Below are 22,088 nucleotides of genomic sequence, written 5' to 3'. Positions count from 1 at the left end.
TGTTACCGAGAAACTAGTTAAATTACCGTGAAACAATAAACAAACACGTTTACAAAATTTAAGCCTAAGCGCGACTTGGCGAACAGTTTCGGGCTTGCGCCCATCTTCAGGTGTTTATACATTCATGTACATGTTTGTACTGTTGGAGATCACTGTATAAATACAAAAAAAAATATTTGCTGGTGACAACACAGATACAAGTGGGACAATTGTAAGTGGTAAGGCAGCATTTGACGAAAATATGTCTCTACTTACAAAAAGATGAAGCACCATTATTACAGTTATGCTGGGGTGATAGTTTTGCCACTTAGTTACACACTTATGGTCATTTTCACGTCCATATAAAACTGATATATGGACGTGCGACACTGGCAAGGAAAAGCTCAAGAAGTTTCAGTTGTGTGCAATACTTCTAGAACACTTGTAGAAATTTATAAGTAGGAAATATGATAAATATTACATGCAGGTCACGTATCAAAAATTTAGAACTCTTCACCAATTACAATATTATCAAAAAGTTACTTATATGTGTAGCTGTTGTATTACACACGCCCTCATTTTTGAAACAAGCTACATTTAGGGGTTGAAACGGTACTGTTAGTACACTCCATTTAAGCCTTGTCGGCTTATATCGTAAGAGGATCACTGTGTTGATCGTCGGAGTTTTGTATCGCTAAAGGAGAAGTTAGTCGACTTAATTTTCACATGCCATGGCCACTGGCTCTGAGAATCCTTCAGCTGTGTTTTATTTTTTATTTGTCACACATCTTACAAGCCCTATTTACCCCTTCATGAGCGTTTTGGGTAGTACAAGGATAGGACTAATCAGAGATTGGTAAAAGGTAATTTTGAGAAATTAAATGATTGGAGTAAATGTGGTTACAAAACATTAAAACTTTTTGCTGGCCATAAGCTTAGCACCTCTGTTTGTGAATATTAATATTTGAAATCTGTTCAGTTAGAAGGGATGGTATACTGAATGTCTATGTTCAGTTTTTGTGAATTTAATTCTATTTTAATGTTCATTTCTCGTGTCTTCTCGCCGAGAATAGAAAGTTCGCGCTTGTTTATCGGTATTTATTGATTGCTATAAGTAACAGAAAGTTTTTTAGGATGACTTAATGATATCATTTTGGAATTCTGTAGCATTCCTTCGTGATTTGGTGACGGACAAGATCGGGCCAGTTGTGTAAGTGAGGTTCAGAAATTTGTGATATGACGCGGGTTTATAGTTCTTGGAAACTTGTTATAGGGTGTAAAGAGTTAAAGTCCCTGTTGTGTGTAGTTTTGTGTGTTTAGTGGTTCAAATGGCTCTGAGCACTATGGGACTCAACTGCTGAGGTCATTAGTCCCCTAGAACTTAGAACTAGTTAAACCTAACTAACCTAAGGACATCACAAACATCCATGCCCGAGGCAGGATTCGAACCTGCGACCGTAGCGGTCTTGCGGTTCCAGACTGCAGTGCCTTTAACCGCACGGCCACTTCGGCCGGCGTGTGTTTAGTGTCGCTTTCTTTGTGATTTACCTGTAACCATATGTTTCGCGCCAGTTTCCGGAAGTAGCACGTAGAGAGTAGTAATTAAGTTTTTGTGTGTGTTTTTTAACGTTTAACAGATTTTTTAAAACTGCATTATGACTACTAGGGTCTACCATCCTATTACTTTATGCTGGCTGATGTGCTCCACACAGATCTCTTAGCCACTACCCATGGCCACCACCACGCAACAAAATTGTGCTATTCAGTTAAGGCCATAGGCCCAGAGGCACTGTTGCCCACGAAGCACCACATGGAACGAGACTGCATGGAGATCTTTCGTCAGCACTTACAGCAATTACACTTACATTTTTAAAGAAAAATATAGGAATTTGGAAGTAGTAAATTGTAAATTTATGGTATAATTTAAGAAAAGAATAAAAGAAGACAGGAAAGAGTAGATGTAGATAGACCTTGACCAACGCCATCTGGGGAAGGGGCCTTGGAATTGAACTTCAAGTACAGCGTCCACATGTGGTGCTACCCATTTCTGTAATCATCCACATGAAAATCCCTCTTTGGAAAAACTCGATTTGTTCAGTCCAAGCGGATCTGATCTATATCGGTGTCGTTTGTTAGATTGCTGTGTGAGTTGATGTTTGTTGGGTTACATAAAAAATGATACTACTAGCTTGGTTAGTAAACAAATTCTGCTTGGCTTTGGAACAATATCCTGACTCAGTGTAATCTAATTAAGTTGTATAGTGTTCCTACATAGCTGTAGGAGAAATGACAAGCCACTACCAACCTATTATTAATCTTGTAAATACATTTTGTGAAATAAAACCAGACTTTTGTGAGTAGTGGACCCATGAATTTTGTATAAGTGCGTAATATGCATGATCTTTTTTTGTTTTGTATTTACCCGTGGTCTAGGGTAGCGTCTTTGATTCATAATCAAAACGTCTTCGGTCCCGGGTTCGATCCCCGCCACTGCCTAAATTTTGATAAATAATCAGCATTGGTGACCGAAGACTTCCGGCATAGGAAGTCAGCCTCATTCTGCCAACGGCCTTGTCAAAGAGGGCGGAGTAGCGGATAGAGGTTCAGGGCACTCTCTTGTCCTAGGGGTGGGAAATTGCCCCTAAAGGTGGAAGAATCAGCAATGATCAACGACATGAGGATGCAGAAGGCAATGGAAACCACTGCTTTAAAGACACCTAACGTGTATCCGCAGGACATGTGGCCTGTAACTGAAGAAGTGTCATGATGATCTCTCCATTGGCAAAAGATTCCGGAATAGTCCCCCATTCGGATCTCCGGGAGGGGACTGCCAAGTGGGAGGTTACCATCAGAAAAAGATTGAATAATGAACGAAAGGATAACGTTCTACGAGTCGGGGCGTGGAATGTCAGAAGCTTGAACGTGGTAGGGAAACTAGAAAATCTGAAAAGGGAAATGCAAAGGCTCAATCTAGATATAGTAGGGGTCAGTGAAGTGAAGTGGAAGGAAGACTATGATTTCTGGTCAGATGAGTGTCGGGTAATATCAACAGCAGCAGAAAATGGTATAACAGGTGTAGGATTCGTTATGAATAGGATGGTAGGGCAGAGGGTGTGTTACTGTGAACAGTTCAGTGACCGGGTTGACTAATCAGAATCGACAGCAGACCAACACCGACAACGATAGTTCAGGTATACATGCCGCCGTCGCAATCTGAAGATGAACAGATAGAGAAAGTGTATGAGGATATTGAAAGGGTAATGCAGTATGTAAATGGGGACGAAAATCTAATAGTCATGGGCGACTGGAATGCAGTTGTATGGGAAGGAGTGGAAGAAAAGGTTACAGGAGAATATGGGCTTGGGACAAGGAATGGAAGAGGAGAAAGACTAATTGAGTTCTGTAACAAGTTTCAGCTAGTAATACCGAATACCCTGTTCAAGAATCACAAGAGGAGGAGGTATACGTGGAAAAGGCCGGGAGATACGGGAAGACTTCAATTAGATTACATCATGGTCAGACAGGGATTCCGAAATCAGATACCGGATTGTAAGGCGTACCCAGGAGCAGATATAGACACAGGTCACAATATAGTAGTGATGAAGAGTAGGCTGAAGTTCAAGACATTAGTCAGGAAGAATCAATACGCAAAGAAGTGGGATACGGAATTACTAAGGAATGACGAGATACGTCTGAAGTTCTCTAACGCTATATACAGCAATAAGGAATAGCGCAGTAGGCAGTACAGTTGAAGAGGAATGGACATCTCTAAAAAGGGCCATCACAGAAGTTGGGAAGGAAAACATAGGTACAAAGAAGGTAGCTGCGAAGAAACCATGGGTAACAGAACAAATACTTCAGTTGATTGATGAAAGGAGGAAGTACAAACATGTTCCGGGAAAATCAGGAATACAGAAATACAAGTCGCTGAGGAATTAAATAAATAGGAAGTGCAGGGAAGCTAAGAAGAAATGGCTGCAGGAAAAATGTGAAGACATCGAAAAAGATATGATTGTCGGAAGGACAGACTCAGCATACAGGAAAGTCAAAACAACCTTTGGTAACATTAATAGCAACGGTGATAACATTAAGAGTGCAACGGGAATTCCACTGTCAAATGCAGAGGAGAGAGCAGATAGGTGGAAAGAATACATTGAAAGCCTCTATGAGGGTGAAGATTTGTCTGATGTGATAGAAGAAGAAACAGGAGCCGATTTAGAAGAGATAGGGGATCCAGTATTAGAATCAGAATTGAAAAGAGCTTTGGAGGACTTACGGTGAAATAAGGCAGAAGGGATAGATAACATTCCATCAGAATTTCTAAAATCATTGGGGGAAGTGGCAACAAAACGACTATTCACGTTGGTGTGTAGAATATATGAGTCTGGCGACATACCATCTGACTTTCGGAAAAGCATCATCCACACAATTCCAAAGACGGCAAGAGCTGACAAGTGCGAGAATTATCGCACAATCAGCTTAAACAGCTCATGCATCGAAGCTGCTTACAAGAATAATATACAGAAGAATGGAAAAGAAAATTGAGAATGCGCTAGGTGACGATCAGTTTGGCTTTAGGAAAAGTAAAGGGACGAGAGAGGCAATTCTGACGTTACGGCTAATAATGGAAGCAAGGCTAAAGAAAAATCAAGACACTTTCATAGGATTTGTCGACCTGGAAAAAGCGTTCGACAATATAAAATGGTGCAAGCTGTTCGAGATTCTGAAAAAAGTAGGGGTAAGCTATAGGGAGAGACGGGTCATATACAATATGTACAACAACCAGGAGGGAATAATAAGAGTGGACGATCAGGAACGAAGTGCTCGTACTAAGAAGGGTGTAAGACAAGGCTGTAGCCTTTCGCCCCTACTCTTCAATCTGTACATCGAGGAAGCAATGATGGAAATAAAAGAAAGGTTCAGGAGTGGAATTAAAATACAAGGTGAAAGGATATCAATGATACGATTCGCTGATGACATTGCTGTCCTGAGTGAAAGTGAAGAAGTATTAAATGATCTGCTGAACGGAATGAACAGTCTAATGAGTACACAGTATGGTTTGAGAGTAAATCGGAGAAAGACGAAGGTAATGAGAAGTAGTAGAAATGAGAACAGAGAGAAACCTAACATCAGGATTAATGGTCACGAAGTCAATGAAGTTACGGAATTCTGCAACCTAGGCAGTAAAACATCCAATGACGGACGGAGCAAGGCGGACATCAAAAGCAGACTCGCTATGGCAAAAAAAGGCATTTCTGGCCAAGAGAAATCTACTAATATCAAATACCGGCCTTAATTTGAGGAAGAAATTTCTGAGGGTGTACGTCTGGAGCACAGAATTGTATGGTAGTGAAACATGGACTGTGGGAAAACCGGAACAGAAGAGAATCGAAGCATTTGCGATGTGGTGCTACAGACGAATGTTGAAAATTAGGTGGACTGATAAGGTAAGGAATGAGGAGGTTCTACGCAGAATCGGAGAGGAAAGGAATATGTGGAAAACACTGATAAGGAGAAGGGACAGGTTGATAGGACATATGCTAAGACATGAAGGAATGACTTCCATGGTACTAGAGGGAGCTGTAGAGGGCATAAACTCTAGAACGTCAAGGAAGTAATTGAGGACGTAGGTTACAAGTGCTACTCTGAGATGAAGAGGTTAGCACAGGAAAGGAATTCGTGGCGGGCCGCATCTAACCAGTCAGTAGACTGATGACAAAAAAAAAAAAAAAATTTACCTTCTATGATTTTGCTTCCTTACTTTATATTAAATTTATATTACATTCATATTACTACATTTACAATGACAACAATTGCCAAGGCAAACAGAAGCACAGTGAGCATTGCTTTATTGACTTGTAATGAATGTTTTACTTGATTTCCTTGTGGTTGATGATTAAGCCAGATGGTATACTTCACTGTACGTCTCTGTAAAGCTTCAGAATGTCATAAATTGACTCACTGTATTTTATAACTCCTACAGTTGGCTATGAAATCATTTATGTATGAAGAATTTTCCTTCATTGTAACTGGTTTGAACCTCAATAAAATCTTGATGATATGGTGGCACTTTGTCTCATTTTAACTGAGACATGATTTACTCCTAATTAATTTTTCAGTGTGCCAGAGGGAATTTTTAACGGCCGTCTGCCACATTTGAAGTAACAATTGAGGTAATTTCTGTAACTAGTTTTAAGCAAATGAATGTCCTCCACAAGACTGATCTTATAGCCACTACCTGTATTTATGTGACTCGTTTCACGTGTTTGCTGGATGCTAAATTCATTTGGGTGTCCCTTAATCCCAGTGTGTAAAGTTTTCTGTTGACTGACACCTCCTATCATTTCTTTATTTGCATAATAACTGGTACAGTAGGTGTTGAGCAAGATAAAGGTTGTTAGACACTAGTCAATGCATAGTTTGTACATCTTCCTGCTTATCTCTACTAGCTTTTGTCTTGCTACCACATGTGGTAGTACATTCACACTTTGCAGTAGTTACAGTGATCAATGTGCATTTTGGCATGCGAGAGTGAATGCGAAGTTGTTTCATGAAATGAAATCATATGCAATAAAACTTTCCTGCTACTTTATAGTGTGACACAACTTCTTATATCCAAAGTAATCTCAACTAGGAAGCAGTATTGATAATTATGTATATTTGTATGATTCAACAGAACCTGTAAATGAACTGGATACAGAAATTGTTCATCGTGTAATGAAATTTTGTGCGGTTAAAGAATCAAGTGCTGCTATTGAAATTATAGAATAATCTCCCCCGCTTTACAGTCAATTCATAAATCTTCAGTAATTAATAATGACTGAGAGAAGTGAGTAAATTAATAGTTTAAAGAAACCTAATTTAAACTAATAATGGGACATGAGTTGTTATTAGTTTCTGGATTCGAAAAATCCCCTAACACCTATGTACTGACTTGCGCTGGTTAATGATAACTCCAGGGAGTGTTACCTGTTGCGTATTTAATAACTGAGATTATGAAACTCATTTTGTATCAGTAATTAATTAGTCAAATCAAGCCAATTTTAGTATATTACCCTCGTATCAAAAAATGGTTCAAATGGCTCTGAGCACTATGGGACTTAACTTTTGAGGTCATCAGTCCCCTAGAACTTAGAACTACTTAAACCTAACTAACCTAAGGACATTACACACATCCATGCCCGAGGCAGGATTCGAACCTGCGACCGTAGCAGTCGTGCGGCTCCAGACTGAAGCGCCTAGAACCGCTCGGCCACACCGGCCGGTCCTGGTATCAAAAGCCTCAGCAAACACTGAGAGGTCATCTTAAGTAATAGACGTAAACAATAATCAGAAATTAAAGCAAATATGCTCAGAAAGAGTTATATTGGTTCATGCACCACAGTCGCAACCAAATAATCAAGCAAGAGGAAGGGTTACAGACTGTGATAAAACTGCTTATATAAAATTTTAGAGTGTATCGAAGAGATAAAAAGAGACACTTCCTTTACGTGTCAAAAATGACACAGTCGTCCGTTTTCCCATTAGCGATCCATGGAGGTTTGGACGTCATTAATGTTGAAACTGCTGTTGATGACTATTACTTTAGATGTGTTGCTGATCTCCTACGGGTTTCTTTTTATGGCAGGAGACGAAGCTTTTGGCGGGTGAGATAAAGATAGATACTCCAGAAGAGCTTGTTGCAGATGTTACTGAATCTGTAGCCTTTTTTCTTGAATCATCTATTTCTTTTCAGGATGTTAGACAATCATGTCAGTTGGACACTGATGTAAACGGACATTTTCAGCAACAAACACGCCACAACGTACACGATACGGAAATTTGAACACACTCTGGGAACATCAGTAGCGCCAGAACCTTCATGGACCCCTAGAGGTGAAGCACTGAAATTTTCGTCATATAGAAAAGTTTTTCTTTGATCTCCCCTACAACCACCAAAATTTAGCATAGGATTTTTTTTTTTTTTACGTACAGTATGGAGCAGGAGTCAATAACACTTTGAAATGAAGTAGTTAGCTTGTAACAGATCCCTGTGGAGAGAAGCTAGCCAGACAAAAATTGAGAATAAACGCTAAAAATTATGTAGCGAGACACGGACAATCTCGGAAAAACTGAACCTGGACATGCAGAGGAGTTTTTGAACCTCACTGTTACAGTTAAATACAATCGACAGTCGTAAGTGCATAAAGTTGCAGTGAATGAGGCTGACTTTTAAACTGACTTATAATGACAAGATGGCGTCCTTGTGGGAGTAACCCGCCATACTCTCCATATTTATAAAAAGGAAGTACGTCCGCAGTTCCCCGAACCAGTGGCGACGATAGAATGCGTACAGCGCGTCGGCGAGACCGAACATTACTGATGCCTCTGGCTGTTGCTTCTCACATTGTGCACTAAAGTCGTCGTGGAAGGCGATGTACTGCCCCCGATAGGACAGCAGGCGATCATTCAACAGTGGAAGCCTGCAGAATACAAGTCGATAGGTTAAAAGTTAAAAACGAGAAAAATCAGCATGCCAAAACACGAACAGTGTATGCAAGAATATAAGAATAATATTATCCAAAGTGATTTTTCACGCTGCAGCAGAGTGTGCTCTGATTTGAAACTTAACGGCACACAAAAACTATTGCCAGACAGGAACTTCTTTTAACAAAAAAAAAGCTTTATTGCGATGGATTATACACTCCTGGAAATGGAAAAAAGAACACATTGACACCGGTGTGTCAGACCCACCATACTTGCTCCGGACACTGCGAGAGGGCTGTACAAGCAATGATCACACGCACGGCACAGCGGACACACCAGGAACCGCGGTGTTGGCCGTCGAATGGCGCTAGCTGCGCAGCATTTGTGCACCGCCGCCGTCAGTGTCAGCCAGTTTGCCGTGGCATACGGAGCTCCATCGCAGTCTTTAACACTGGTAGCATGCCGCGACAGCGTGGACGTGAACCGCATGTGCAGTTGACGGACTTTGAGCGAGGGCGTATAGTGGGCATGCGGGAGGCCGGGTGGACGTACCGCCGAATTGCTCAACACGTGGGGCGTGAGGTCTCCACAGTACATCGATGTTGTCGCCAGTGGTCGGCGGAAGGTGCACGTGCCCGTCGACCTGGGACCGGACCGCAGCGACGCACGGATGCACGCCAAGACCGTAGGATCCTACGCAGTGCCGTAGGGGACCGCACCGCCACTTCCCAGCAAATTAGGGACACTGTTGCTCCTGGGGTATCGGCGAGGACCATTCGCAACCGTCTCCATGAAGCTGGGCTACGGTCCCGCACACCGTTAGGCCGTCTTCCGCTCACGCCCCAACATCGTGCAGCCCGCCTCCAGTGGTGTCGCGACAGGCGTGAATGGAGGGACAAATGGAGACGTGTCGTCTTCAGCGATGAGAGTCGCTTCTGCCTTGGTGCCAATGATGGTAGTATGCGTGCTTGGCGCCGTGCAAGTGAGCGCCACAATCAGGACTGCATACGACCGAGGCACACAGGGCCAACACCCGGCATCATGGTGTGGGGAGCGATCTCCTACACTGGCCGTACACCACTGGTGATCGTCGAGGGGACACTGAATAGTGCACGGTACATCCAAACCGTCATCGAACCCATCGTTCTACCATTCCTAGACCGGCAAGGGAACTTGCTGTTCCAACAGGACAATGCACGTCCGCATGTATCCCGTGCCACCCAACGTGCTCTAGAAGGTGTAAGTCAACTACCCTGGCCAGCAATATCTCCGGATCTGTCCCCCATTGAGCATGTTTGGGACTGGATGAAGCGTCGTCTCACGCGGTCTGCACGTCCAGCACGAACGCTGGTCCAACTGAGGCGCCAGGTGGAAATGGCATGGCAAGCCGTTCCACAGGACTACATCCAGCATCTCTACGATCGTCTCCATGGGAGAATAGCAGCCTGCATTGCTGCGAAAGGTGGATATACACTGTACTAGTGCCGACATTGTGCATGCTCTGTTGCCTGTGTCTATGTGCCTGTGGTTCTGTCAGTGTGATCATGTGATGTATCTGACCCCAGGAATGTGTCAATAAAGTTTCCCCTTCCTGGGACAATGAATTCACGGTGTTCTTATTTCAATTTCCAGGAGTGTAGTAAACTACAGTGTCAAACAGATGTTGATGCAAAGCTTTAACACTAGTAACAGAAATTTCCGGTTATTTACATAAAGTAAGAAATTTTTAAAGAAAGAGTTAATAACACTGTACATTTTATATCCACAAGTATATAAACCAGACGGTTATAATTACAGTACAGCTACTCAGAGAGGCCCAGTCTGGGCTGTAACAAAGGTATGGCTGTGAAACATGGTAGATATTCATATGCATTAATGTAGAACCGATTTACGCTGAAAAAAATTAGTTCCAATTTTGCCACCAGATGCAACTTTGGCTCTGTGAAAGCAAGAGAGACATATAAAAAGTTTTCCATATTTAGTGGATTAGCAACAGGACGTGGGCCAAAAAAAGTCAAGCAATTGACAAAAGCATGAAGCTGATGTTATAATTAATCACCATTTGCATAATTTGAGCATCGGAGACGTTGACGATTTTCTTGTAAACCTCCAGATTTGCACTGAGTGGCCAAAATTGGAATTTATTTTTTTCCAGAAAAAAACCGATCCCCATTAACGCATTATCATATCTACCAAGTCTCACTTCCATACGATAATTAAATCCCCCACTGCGAAGAGCTGCACCTTAACTACAACAACCTTGTGTGTTTGTATATGTATGTCTCTGTTATGTGATCATACTGTGGTGTCACCGCCAGACACCACACTTGCTAGGTGGTAGCTTTAAATCGGCCGCGGTCCATTAGTACATGTCGGACCCGCGTGTCGCCACTGTCAGTGATCACAGACCGAGCGCCACCACACGGCAGGTCTCGAGAGACGGACTAGCACTCGCCCCAGTTGTTCGGACGACTTAGCTAGCGATGCACACTGACGAAGCCTCGCTCATTTGCAGAGCATATAGTTAGAATAGCCTTCAAATGGTTCAAATGGCTCTGAGCACTATGGGACTCAACTTCTGAGGTCATTAGTCCCCTAGAACTTAGAACTAGTTAAACCTAACTAACCTAAGGACATCACAAACATCCATTCCCGAGGCAGGATTCGAACCTGCGACCGTAACGGTCTTGTGGTTCCATACTGCAGCGCCTTTAACCGCACGGCCACTTCGGCCAGAATAGCCTTCAGCTAAGTCAATGGCTACGACCTAGCAAGGCGCCATAGCAATTGATAGTTATCGTATGAAGCATGTCTCATCACGAACGATGTATACAAATGATGTATTAAAGTTAAGTATTCCAGAAGCTACGTACTTTTCTTTATAGCATTCATTACGTATCCTGTTTCAGACCTCACGCCATCCTGCGTGAGCTTATAGCGTGCATTTCGGTCTCCTCAAACCACACTGTGTCGGCACTTCTGTCGACACATCACATACATAGTTTGAACTAGTTTTAGATGTAAATTAAAGAAATTAAACAGCAGAATTTCAGCAACTGTGAAAGAATTCATGTTATATTTAAGTAAGACATTCACATGCGCTGTCAAAAAGTGTATATGTGATATTTATGTTAACTATAACAGTGATTTGTTCGAATTAGTTACAGGTGAAGGTAATGTGTCCGAACTATTGTTAACTAAAATGTATGCATAATAAAATTAAGACATGAAATACAACACATACATTGAGCTCCCGGGCATGACACACAACCTACCCACACAGATTTACTTCCACCAGCACTTTTTAATATTTATGGCTGATTATTCTGGTGAAAATTGTAATGTTGCACAATAGTTCATCACCAAACAAATGGAAATGTGTAGCAACTTCTAGTTGTGACTGCCTCAGCAATTGTGATAATTGCTGTATCAAACATTACAATCACGGAATAAATTCCCGGCATCCCATAAAAAGTATGCGCGTATTACTGGAACATAGACCTGCACAATCCTGTAACAGATTAACAGAGTCAAATCATCACTGTAGGAACGACCACGCGAGATATTCTCCAGGAAGTACAAACGTTTAGAACACGGACAGCCAAGATCAGCGCTTGTTAATGCATGCCATAACTTTCCCGCCCTGGTTTCACACCCCCACCACCACATTTGTTATCTGAGTGTGGGGAGGAGGGAGAGGGGAAAACTGTGAATATACTGCATTTAGATGGCAATTCAGCGGCACTGCGTATGACTTGGTTTCATATTTCATACTTCTCAACAACATAGATTACCAACAAAACAAATTTTCAGTATTATTCAATTATTTTTGGCGCACTGAAGTCGTAATATAATTTTTATCTGGTACTAACTGTAGGTATAAACAAGAGATTCAGGTAACTTCACAGACTTTCGCACTCAAGTTATCTCATCGTGATTTATTTAGTTTCATGGTTGGAGGAAGTGTTTCAGACATATATGTTGAATGAAATATTTTATCACGTTTAAAACCTCATTATGGAGACTAGTAAACTCTTTCAGAGGAAAACAATCTAGAACTCATCTACAGTTCCAACGTAAAAGAATCTGTCTTTTCCACGGGAATTACACTGAAGATCAATCAGTTCGACCTGCTCACCCGCAGGCGTGCTTTCAACTGAAACACTGAATGGCATCGAAAATAGATATAAGATCGGTAGTGTCCTACAATCGTTTAGAAAACTGTCCTTGTAATTCTTTTAAGGCCACAATGAATTCTGGAAACCTTGCGTTTTCTTCAATGCCAGTGAGCTTCGGGAAGTGAACAGAGCTTGTTGGAATGCGTCCCTTCTACAATGCATCCACATCAAATTAAAAATAAATTGGTTCACACCTCGCAGTGACTTACTGTGGAGAGTGTGCAGTGAAGTCCACTTCAAATGCGAGATCTGCAATCCATTCCGAATGTTGCAATTTTCAATCCTACTTTCCTTTTCCCTTCGCAAACTCAAAAATAGCCGGTTTAAAATCTCAGTATCTTCCTATGTATGCCCCTTTACTCAACCATCGTGCCATGGAGTAATATACAGGGTGTAAATTTTACGTTGACAAACCGGAATAAATGGAAAAATAAGCTTCACACGAAAAAATGTGTAGAATCCAAAGTTGATTATTTTCGAGGGGGACATCTGTCGGTGCTAAAGTTAGTCCACCATCCGAGCCCCATGGGGTTGGAGCGGGAGGCAACTTTAAAATTACAAATGGGAACCCCTACTTTATATTGCAGAATCAGATTCTACATAAAAATACGTACGTTTTGTCTTAAACATTTGTTTTGATTCTTGCTAGTTGGCGCTGTAATTCAAGAAAATGAATGTTCTCATTTTTGTGTGGAAAATGGTTATGGGTAAATAATAAATACTTATTCACTTCATAAATTTTGATTCGCTAAAACTAAAACTCTCCCTCTCTCCTCCCTCCATAGGGTGAGATTTGAGAGAGAGGACTTAGAGTTTTGCAAATGTTGACCCACATATTAATTTTTTCAGCAGATTCGGTCAACATTTCTAAAACTCTAATTCTTCTCTCTCAAACCTCACCCTATGGGGAGAAATAGGGAGAGTTTTAGTTTTAGCGAATCAAAATTTACGAAGTAACATCTGGGATCGAGTACTATTTCAGGGCACATAGTTAAACCACCAGGAATTTTCGTATCTGGATTAACCGATGTGACATATGTAATAGCTCTGTGAAATCTGGTTTCGCAGCACAGAGTGGATCAGGTTGTGGAAAGGGGCCAAGGTCAATCACTGTTAGTTATACAAGAACACACAGAAGTTTATTCCTTAAACCAATGCACAGTTTTCTCTTTAAAACAACAAAGATCAATTCACGGCTGAGGGCCCAAGTAACTTCTGCAGAATAATATAATTGCGTAGGCTTCCGCTGCCAAAGTCAGTCGACATAAAAGTTTTCTGGATTTGGTACCGCGTCATAATGTAAAAACTACTGCTGCTATAGAAAAGCCAACGTTTCGGCCACGATTGCAGCGGCCTTCTTCGGATGGAGCGACCGTCCAGAGAGAGGACAGCTTTTGCCAGAATGAAAGGATAACAACTGCTGTGTTCGACTTACAAGCAAATTCCGTTACATTGTGTGAGAGCGCTCAGAAAAAGCATTTTTTGACAGACGGAGTTCTCACAGGAGGACAAAATACACCTAACGGAGATGCTTCATCTTTCCGCATTGGTCGACTTAAACGATACGTCATTCTCTCGTTTAAAAGAGCAACGCTGACTGGTGGAATATTTCTGACGCAAAGAGCCAGAGGAGTGAGAGAAGACAGCGAATGATATACCCTTGCAACTTTTCCACAAAAGGGGCTGTTCCGTTGTCGCTCTTGAAGCGGGAACATGTAACAAGAGTGAGTGCACTCGTACATGCACACAAAGAGCGAGGAACAAAGTCTATCCTCAGTACTTCACTGGGAGAGCACCTCTGATGTTAGCGAATTGGAGCGATACTCTATACTGAGTCGCTCGCGATTAAGCGTTGTTCACTGTGTTGGCTGCCACACTTATTCTGCTGTGTGAACACGGACAGAGTACTAGTTAAACGCCTGCGAGCAGATATTGAGTGGCATCACAGTGGACTGGATATCTAACCGGTGTACCAAGCCAATTGAGTGGCATCACGGTGGACTGGATATCTAACCAGTGTACCACGCCAATAGTTAGCCTAGGGGTGGATAGGAGTCCTTGACTTCATCGAAGTGTAGGGAGAGTTTCATTGGCGAAGGTCAATCCAGATAGAAAGGGATGGATGGTTGTGTTATTTGTCAGCAGCGAGCGACGCAGGCAGCAGTCGTCGCAGATCATGGTATTGTCCGCAACAGCGTATGCGAGCCCCATCTGTCCTCCATAACTGTTCACTCTATTACATTTCTCACGCGACAGCTTTGACTGTACCTAGAAAAGTTATTCAAGTTGTGTAGGCGCAGCTCTCAGCCATTCTTCCGAGTAAATAACGTTCAGAAAGAAAAGGGAGAAAAGAACCTTTCTCTAATTTGTAAATTAATAGCATTCCTACCTATAAGAGGCAATTTACTGTTATGAAAAGAAGCCGGAAATTTATTAATTTATAAGAAAAAGTTTCACTTGATTTCTCAGAATTTTTTTGCAATAAATGATATTTTTCGTTCGTTTAATGTTTTTCTTACACTAACTAGCAGTACTCCAGTACCCAAGTATCCCACTAGTTACGTAAGAAAATAGAATATTTTTGTGTCTTTTTCCTTACAGTGGACGACTCCAGAAGATATATGTTGCTGAATCTTTTTCAAGCATTTCTTGTTGGTACATTAGGAGCGTCTGTCTGACTTCTGTGAGGTGGAAATTGTTTCTTGCAGGAGCCAAAGGGTACTTGTTGGATCAATCCATTGCACAACTTGAAAAAATAAAACCCACACACTCACAACTGTCCTAAGGGATACGTTTGTCGTATGTTGCACGTTGAGTTCTGCAGTTACTTCACGCAGTGTTGCTTGTCTCTTAGAACTGAAAACTCCGCACAAAGGCCGCTGCTCTCTCTCGTTAAGTGAAGTCCGTTGGTTTCTGCGTTGTCTGTAGTGAGAGGTAATGCCTGAAATTTGGCGTTCTTGGCACACTCTTGACACTTTGGGTCTCGGAATATTGAATTCCCTAATGATTTCCGAACTGGAATATTCCTTGTGTCTACCTTCAACTACCACTCTGCGTTCAAAGGCTGTTAATTCCCATCGTGCAAGCATAATTAGATAGGAAACCTTTCGACATGAACCACGTGCCCTTTTATACCTTGTATACACAATACTACCACTTTCTGTATATTTGTATATCGCTATCCAATGACTTTTGACACCTCAATGTACGAGGCCTGTTCAGAAAGTAAGCTCCGATTGATTGCCAAATTGAAACCACAGTGAACATCAGAAATGTTTTACTTGTAACAATTAGCTACACCTTTCAGCTACTTCTCTACGTAGTCGCCGTTCTGACTTAGACTTTTGTCATAGCGTTGTACCAACTTTTCAATAGCCTCATCATAGAAGGCAGCCGCCAGTGCTTTCCGCCAATTCTCCACGCTGGCCTACACCTCGTTGTCTGTGTCAAAATGTTGTCTTCAAAGACAGCGGTTCATGTGACCAGAGATGAAACTCAGGGGGAGACAATTGCGGACTGTATTGTGGGTAATCTAACATTTCCATTTGAAAACGATGCAGGAGCATCTTCATTGCCCCTGCAGAATGCGGCTGAGAATTGTCTTGAAGACGAAACAGCACGACAGTTATGTAATGTTAGCTGCATAGCTTCAGGCGAAATTTCTCACCAGGCCCTCGTACTTGGCGGCAGATACTATTTTCTAGACATCTTTACGCACTCACTGCGAGCTCAGAAATGAGAAGAGCGACGTGATGCTAACTGGGGTTCTACTAGAGACACTACCCAACACATCTGTGCAAAGCTTTATCGGATTTTCATAGTCGTTTCCATTTCGCGACCGATCGGAGCTTACTTTCTGAACGCCCCTCGTAAGTTCAAAGACTGTTTTTAACGTACCAAAATTTCCCGAAGTTCTGAAATTGGTGACTACAAAGCCACCCAGAACAAATGAAAGAGCGCTGTTCTTTCATGCTCTTTCTTTGTCATCGCCTTTCGTCATTTGGGCCTCAAACTGCGTAGATGTAAATTTCGTAGTTGTCAATATATTTGATCGATAAAGATTATTTAAATCTTTCTGTTGTGTCACTTCCGTTATTGATTCAAGCCACTACCTTGTCTGTTAATCATTCACGTTGCGATTACGACAGGTTACAGAATAACGTAGGTGAGGTTTGCAGCGGCCAGGAATAATTAAAGCCCATTCGTCAATTACTTTTCAATTAAGGGTCCGTAACCCCCTGAGATATTTATTCCGGTCATATTTCGGCTGCATACAATGTTTTCCAATTAAAACTGAGCCTGTCTCATTGGTTTCCATTTACGAACAATAACGTCCATCAGCCTACTCGCTGGCATAATACCACGCAGATATGCAAATAAACTACACGAGGGTGGATTTCTATCAGGTAAATTGTTCCATAAACGCAGAGAACTTTCCTATGACACACCACATTGTGCGCTTCTCAGTAAAATTATTATCCAGCCTCAATGGGTGTTACCTCCTGTCACAGCTGCTCTGGTTGCACCGTTTGCAGATTGTTAAATTCTCGCTGCACCTTTGAGAAACCTTTAACTTTTTTTTAAGTCTCATTGTGAGACAAGAGGGTAAAGCCTCATATTTCTTGCGACATCTCCTTCATCCCGCAGTGAGAAGGAAGTGACGAGAACTTCCGACACTGCATCCCACCATACTCCATGTCGATGCACCGCGCCACACGGGGAACCCCATGCAGGAGCTCCTGTGTACTTGAGGATGGGAGATAGTGGAACATCCACCGCTTCACCCAATATGAGTCGTTATGATTAAAACCTGTTTCCCAAAATGAAGGAGCTTCTTTGTAGCACTTGGTGCAACAGATGAGATGTGGTATTGTGTATCGATACCACCCCATGGGCGTCATAGCGACGGAACTGCAGGTTTCCATAGGATGGCAGTAGTGGTCGTGCAGTAGTCAGTGGACCCAGTGGGGCACACCCGCTGAGCCACACCTTAGCAGCTAAGTACCTCCAGCACCCTCTGCTTCCGCGATATAGCACAGCTGGGGCAGTTACTCACCTCGCTCGGGTTCGGAGCCACCTATTGAGTGCTCTGTCACCATAATCGTCGCTGTTGCAATAGCTGTACTCTGTTTCTTTATGCAGTCTTTGTACTGAGTCTTCCTATGGTTGGAGAAATGCAAGTTAAGGGGGGGGGGGGGGGGGCAGGACGTCAAACTGGCCGATTTGGAGCAGCAGAGGCACCATAGGACATTTTAATTACCACTGTCTATACTTTTACAAACAAATTAGAAAAAAATTGTCAGCATGACCAGGAAGGATTCAGGATTCACACTCATAGCAGTGGAAGTTCAAAAACATAACAAAATATTATTTTTTTTTACACGTAAAATTTCACCACTTTTTCACTTACCATTGGCTGCATTTGTTGCTAAGGGTACAGTTAACTTGATAAGTAAGAGAGATTCTTCGATGAACTTTCTACAGCATACAAACCATATTTACAGGTGTATGAAACTCTAGAATTTTCCAAATATACTAAAAACTGTGGTAAAAAATTGAGATAATTAACTATAAAGCTATAGTTTTTTCTAAATATGAAGTTTAAAATGTAACAGCTTAGACATTTTTTTGTAAATTAAATAAATTCTAGAATTCCATACACCTTTAAATACAGTTTGCATGCTGTGCAAAATTCATCGTAGAATCTATCTTAGTTATAAAGAAAAGTGTACCTATAGCAACAAGTGCAGCCAATAGCAAGCGAAAAAATGATGTAATTTCACAAGCAAAAAAATTTTATTTTGTTATGTTTTTGGACTTCCACTGCTATGAGTTGAATTCTGAATCCTTCCTGGTCATCCTGACAAAGTTTTATGAATTTATTTGCAAAATTATAGACAGTGGCAATTAAATTGCCCTGTGGTGCCTCTCTTGCTCTAAGTCGGCCCGTTTGACGTCCTAGCCTCCTGAAGCAAATCTTATTTGCTGTGTTACTTGTTCACTTCATATTTGCTCCTGTCCAGCTTTCCTAACACTACAGTTAACTCAACACTCTGTAGCCCTTACTGTTGTGTTTGAAGTGGGAGAGAACGAGATGATGACGATGATGATGATGTGATTTGGTTTTGTGGTGTGCTCAACTGTGCGGTTATCAGTGCGTGTACAATTTCCCAACCTTTTCACTGCAGTCTCGCCACTTTCCCGAATGATGATGAAATGATGAGGAAAACACAAACACCCAGTTCCTGAGTGGAGAAAATCCCCAATCCAGCCAGGGATCGAACCCGGGACCCCATGATCTAGAGGCAGCAATGCTAACAACTAAACCACGAGCTGCAGACTACACAACAAGAGACAACATCAGCTGTGTCATAGTGCGGTCCTTAAGAGACATAATCAAAGAGGACATGCTGACGCCTTCCATCTTTCTGAGGGAATCTGATCCAGATGCGGAACGATTATATTGAGGTCATGAAATACCATGAACGTCCGTCAATAAAGTGTGGTACGAATTATATTATGTTGCTACTACTTTTTATCCAACCCTATTATATCAGTAGCACGCGTGCTGTCAGTATAACTTGCATTTAGGCTATTTCTTCGCTGTTTAACTGGAACAGAATGTGGGTGTTCCTAGGTTGAGGAAAGCTACTAAATTTACATAAAATTACAAAAGCTGCGATGTATAAGAATCCTCTTCCCACGATCCATACCAAGGCACAAAAATTTATTCGCCTGATACAAAATTAAAAATGGTAATAACCCTGGACTAAACAATTCCTGAGCCCAACGATATTTCACACTTCCCCTCTCCTACCCCATCTGAGAGTAAAAGGTTCCAAAAAAGCAAATTCGTATACGGTGAGATGAAATACCGAGCCATTAGAGTCTAGACCCATCTCCACTGAATGAGCAGCGAAGAGACTTAGGCTTGTAAAGTAGGATCTGATACGAAATTTCACAAATATGTTAAGGAATTTCTCAGAAATTATGAAAAAAGAGGTACAGACCACATTATTACCTACGCTTGCCTGTCCGGAGTCTGTGCTGTCTGTTTAACTATCCCACAACTATCGCAGGCGTGGTGGGCCATAACTCTTAATGGGAGTTAACTTCACAATCGGACAGGCAAAGATAACGACAGTGCGATCTAGATAAATCGGGAACTAACTGTCAGAAACGAACACATAGCGACGCTATGTGTGATTTCCTTACTCCATATTGTAACGAAATATTAGTTCTTCCTTGTTTTTCATGTGTTAGTAAAATTACTTTTTTTCCGAGAAGAAACATAATGAACTAATTGTGACGCTCTTAATTTAGCGCGATCTTCAGTGCGTGATGTTTTTAATAGTGTCCACAACGAAACTGCGTCTCGAAATCTGGCAGAAAATCCAAAGCGATTCTGCTCGTATGTAAAGTACACCAGCGGAAATACACATTCCATACCCTCACTGTGCGATAACAGTGATGATGTTACTGAACACAGTTAGTTACTAAACACAGATTTCCGTAACTCCTTTATCGAAGAAGACGTAAATTTTCCAGCGTTCGAATCACGAACCACTGCCAACATCAGAAAATTAGTACTGTACATCCTCGGTGTAGCGAAGCAGGCCCCTGGTCCAGATAGTATACCAGTCAGGTTCCTTTCAGAGTATGCTGAAAATATAGCTCCATGCTTAGCAATCATATACAACTGCTCGCTCATTGAAAGATCCATACCCAGAACTGGAAAGTTGCACAAGTCAGTCAGAACCAAAGAAAGGTAACAGGAGTCTATTTGCAGTAGGGTTTTGGAGCACATACTGTGTTCGAATATTATGAGTGAACTCTACAAAACGGGTTATTGACACACAGTCAATAAAGATTCAGAAAATATTTTTATTGTGAAACATAACTAGCTCTTTAATCTCATGATTAATGAGTCCTATCGAACATGAATTATTGTCTCTGTAGTGTGAGTGAATTGGCGATTTCCTGTGAAGAAGATCATACTAACTAATAGAAAGTCGTCGAGGAAATCAGAAGTAACATCTGATGTTCGTCAAGGAAGTGTTTATGCGACCACTGTTTTGCTGAACTACATACACGTTTTAACAGACAATCTGAGCAGTTAACGCTGCCATTTACGGTCATGTTAAGTCATCAAACGATCAAAACAAATTGCAAAATGATTTAGACAATATATATATATATATATATATATATATATATATATATATATATATATATATATATATATATATATATATGGAGCGAAAACTGGCAATTGAGTCTAAACAATCAAAAGTGTGAAATTATCCTCTTCAGTACTAGGAGGGATCCGCTAAATTGCGGTTACATGATAAACCACACAAATATAAAGGCTGTGAATTCAACTAAACACTTAGGGATCAGATCACGAATAATTTAATTTGGAACTATGAAATAGATAATGTTATGGGGAATACGAACCAAAGACTGCAATTTATTGGCAGAACAATTAGCAAATGTAGCAGGTCTGTTAAAGAGGCTGCTTACACTACCCTTGTCCGCCATATTGTGGAGTACTGCTGCACAGTAAGGGATTTGCATCAAATAGTATTGACGGAGAACACCGAAAGCGTTTAAAGACGGCCAGTTAGTTTTGTATTGTCGTAAAATAGGGAAGAGAGTACCACAGACATGATATGCGAATTGGGGAGGCGATCATTTTTCGTTGTGGAAAGATATTCTCATGAAATTTCAGTCACCAACTTTGTCCTCAGAGTGTGAAGATATTTTGTTGGTGCCCACCTCTGCGAGAGGGAATGATCGTCATAATAAAATAAATGAAATCAGAGCTCGCACGGAAAAATTAAAGTGATCGTTTATTCCGTGTGCTTTCTGAGAGGGGAACGCTTGAGGAAGTTCTTGAAGATAGTTCCACGAATCCTCTTCCAGACATTTAATTAAGAATTGCAGAGTAATCGTGTGGATGCAGATGTAGAACTGAGCCATTGGTGATAAAGAAGAGAGTCTTATACATGAAACATTAATCCATAATGTTTTAAATGTGTAAGAATAAGTCCCAGTAACCATGTCTTTGTAAGGCAATCACGATCTTTTCTCTGACTTTCTTTTTTTGTTACATCCTTCATTACCTTTCCTCCTCCTGGCCTTTATCTGTTAACATTTATAAATCAGTGTTATGAGTGAGAATAAGTACTTATTTTTGTTCGATTAGTGACTCACGTTCTATTATTTGATACTAGTAATCTCTTTAACATGATATCGACACCTTTCCAAGAGGAAGCATGGTTGAGTCTGGCTGTATAAATGGAAACAACCGGCTTGGGCGACATCTGTTTAGTCGCCATAGCAGCCATCTCAACGAGATAACTACGGATTGCGGTAATTACCTAGAGGCATCTCGAAGTCCGATTGCTCAGTGTGGATAAAATTGACGCACTTTAGATATTCCAGACTTCTAAGATCACCAAA

At 41.4% G+C, this 22,088-nt stretch overlaps 1 protein-coding gene across 2 annotated transcripts in view; it reads right to left on the bottom strand.

The window, feature by feature from the left end:
* The window catches only part of LOC126210381 (uncharacterized), a 44,665-nt gene that overhangs the window by 5,761 nt on the left and 16,816 nt on the right, over positions 1-22,088 (bottom strand). The gene's annotated exons all lie outside the window — the stretch shown is intronic.

The sequence above is a fragment of the Schistocerca nitens genome, chromosome 10 (assembly GCF_023898315.1).
Source record: "Schistocerca nitens isolate TAMUIC-IGC-003100 chromosome 10, iqSchNite1.1, whole genome shotgun sequence".
Lineage (NCBI taxonomy): Eukaryota > Metazoa > Arthropoda > Insecta > Orthoptera > Acrididae > Schistocerca > Schistocerca nitens.
This window is presented reverse-complemented; position numbering and strand designations above follow the sequence as displayed.